The sequence below is a fragment of the Cucurbita moschata genome, unplaced genomic scaffold (genome assembly GCF_002738365.1).
Source record: "Cucurbita moschata cultivar Rifu unplaced genomic scaffold, Cmos_1.0 Cmo_Scf00147, whole genome shotgun sequence".
In the NCBI taxonomy this organism is placed as follows: Eukaryota; Viridiplantae; Streptophyta; class Magnoliopsida; order Cucurbitales; family Cucurbitaceae; genus Cucurbita; species Cucurbita moschata.
Genome location: NW_019268663.1, coordinates 103,662 through 107,064, shown reverse-complemented (window position 1 = coordinate 107,064; position 3,403 = coordinate 103,662).

The window sequence follows — 3,403 nt, the reverse complement described above, 5'->3', positions numbered from 1 at the left end:
TTTTTCAGTGTGCACGGTTTGCCTACCTTCCTGACCAAGGATAGGCTATAGGGCTTTGCACTTCGGCCCCTGAGAATACCACAACAATGTGACAGGATTCGAACCTATGGCTCTCTGAAACTTCTTCATCGGTTATTTTGGCGCATCTTTCTTAAAAGGATTGTGATGACAGATGACCTATGTGACGACAGTGGACAACATGTCTGCCTTCCTACCCACGGATAGACTACTGGGCTTTGCAATTCGGCCCCTGAGAATACCACATCAAGGTGACAGGATTCGAACCTATGCCTCTCTAAAACTTCTTCATCGGTTATTTCGGCGCATCTTCCTTAAAAGGATTGTGACAACAGATGACCTATTTGACTGAAAAGTTCCTAGAAATAATACAGTTCTAGGATTGTGACAAGACAAGAATGAACTCCTAAGATGGGCGGTCAGGGAAGCGATTTCATTTGTGTTATCCGCCAAGTAAATGATCAAGGAATTCTCTATACACGGCTGAGAGATGACCGTATTGTTGCACATCCTGAATAAAGTACCGTAGGCAAGCAAAGCTTTTGAAAATGAAAGCGTGTAGAACTCAGATCCATTTTCTCTTTGATACGTAAACTTCGGATCTGATCGTCCTTCATTTTTGGGTGACTGAGAGAGAATTTAGGCATGGAGTGCATTCGATTCGGTCAACAATAAGGTACAAAGCGGGTTGATTAAATGGGCTTGAAGTTCCATTATCGTTAGGTTGAAGATCTCTACTAGGTTTAGTGCACTTTGGTAGTTGCGAATGTTGTCGTAATCAAATTTCTTTCTCATTCGACATTCTCTCTTACCAAGCACTCATACTCGCCAGGGTTGAGGAGACAGTTCGTGAGCTAATTGGGTTTCGAGATTGCGTATACGCGAAAAGAGCTCGCTTTCGCCTTTCTCCTCGGCGTTTTGTGCCCAGTTCTAGTTCAGGAAAGGGTCTAATCTCTTTCATTGGAGCACATTGATGCCGAAGGAGTCTTCGGAACCGATGGAGAGGCTATGATGACTTCAGGCTATTCAAATAGCATGACCGATACCACAAAGAAAGGGTATCTAAGTCACACTAGTGGAATAGCTTTTTCATAATAATTATCTCGATATATGATACCAAAAACCTGCCTAATGACTGATAAGGTAAGGGGTTTCAAAAGACAAAAGAATGACAATTCTACGTGTGATAGAAAAGGAGATCTTCTTTTTTATTTTTTTCAGTATGTGCGGTTCGCCTGCCTTCCTGACCACGGATAGGCTATGGGGCTTTGCACTTCGGCCCCTGAGAATACAACATCAAGGTGACCGGATTCGAACTATGGCTCTCTCAAACTTCTTCATCGGTTATTTGGGCGCATCTTTCTTAAAAGGATTGTGACGACAGATGACCTATGTGACGACGGTGGACAACATGCCTGCCTTCCTAACCACGGATAGACTATTGGGCTTTACACTTCGGCCCCTGAGAATACCACATCAAGGTGACAGGAATCGAACCTATGCCTCTCTGAAACTTCTTCATCGGTTATTTCGGCGCATCTTCCTTAAAAGGATTGTGACAGCAGATGACCTATTTGACTTAAAAGTTCATAGAAAGAATACAGTTCTAGGATTGTGACAACAAATGACCTATTTGACGGAAAAGTTTATAGAAAGAATACAGTTCTAGGTTTGTGACAACAGATGACCTATTTGACTGAAAAGTTCCTAAAAAGAATACAAGAAGAATTAGGATTGTGACAACAGACCTATTTGACTGAAAAGTTCCTAGAAAGTAAACAAGAACAATTAGGATTGTGACAACAGATGATCTATTTGACTGAAAAGTTCCTAGAAAGAATACAAGAACAATTTGTGTAATGGTCTTTTTGAAGTCCGGCTCAAGACGATCTTTATTCTCCCAAGAATATGTTTCATTCTCTATTCTCATCTTCTTGGTTCAATGTTTAAAAACCACATTTTAAATCATATTATCTTGCATAATTCATTTTGATATAATATTGTTGGGGGCATTTTGAGAATCGAACTTGAGACCTCTCACACCCAAAATGATAATCATACCACTTAGACCAAATGCCTTTGCAGTAGAAGTATAATTCTTAGTTGCTAGTATATATATTTTCCGTGCCTTAATATATAAAATTTATATAAGTTGAAGTTGTGCATTACTTTGGGTTAGACCCTATTGATAACTAAACTACATTCCGAGAATCAAACTCAAGACCTCTCGCACCCTAAGCGAGAATCATACCACTAGACCAAATGCCTTGTAGTGGATCTATCTTTTATGCGCCTCAATATTTGAAATTTATCCACATGTTTTTGTTTCAATTCTAGAAATAGAAATAATATCCATAGAAATACATAATTTTACAATGCAAATAAGAAAAACTCGTGATCAAGTTTTAGATAAAAGTAGCAAACATGTTGATAGATATAAAAATAAATTCAAGTTCTTTCTCTGGCCTAATTATCAATTGGAAGATTTAGCTGATATGAATTGTTATTGGTTTGATACCAATAATAACAGTCATTTGAGTATGCTAAGGATCCATATGTGTCCATGAAAATTAGTTAATGCTATATTTTCCTTATATTGGCCATAATATCTCTCAACCAAATGCATTAGTTGAAAATGTACTTAATTTTTCTTTTGTCCTTTTGTTTTTTAGAATAGTCTTATGTCTCCATTCCATTTAAAAATTGATATTTTGTTTGGTAATTTTAAACTCATTATTTTTGTTTGTTCATTCCACCTAATTTGTAAAAGAAAAATTATACCACTAGACCAAATGCCCTTACAGTGGATCTATCATTTTTAGTTTCCCGTGTGTATATGTTTTCCGCACCTCAATATATGAAATTTATCCGACCTCAGCATATGAAATTTATCCACATATTTTTGTGCTTTAGAACCTGCTATTATTGTCATGTTTACTTCACATGGTCTATCACACAGTTGAAGCAGCATTGCCACTAGAGCCCATGCATCCCTTTGGGATAGATATGTTAAAAATTAGGCTCATTCGATAACTATTTTATTTTTTTGTTTTATTTCAAAATTATGTGTTTTATCCTTTTATAAAAAAAAAAGAAATGAAAACATTTGAATTTTAAGCAAAATTTCACACCCAATTAAGTTTTTGAAAAATATTTTTATTTATTTATTTTTTCTTTATTTTAGTTTTCCAAACATAGATTGATATGGAGTGGCTAGTTTTCAAAACTACTTCTTTGCTACAATTGAACAATATTTATATTCTAAAATGGGATTCACTTCCTTTAAGCTTATGTAGTTTCTTTTTATTACTCTGTTTACTTCTATCTCATGTTACTCCATTTGTGTTTACTTCGTTTTATACAAAAGTTCACCGTAATTAATAAA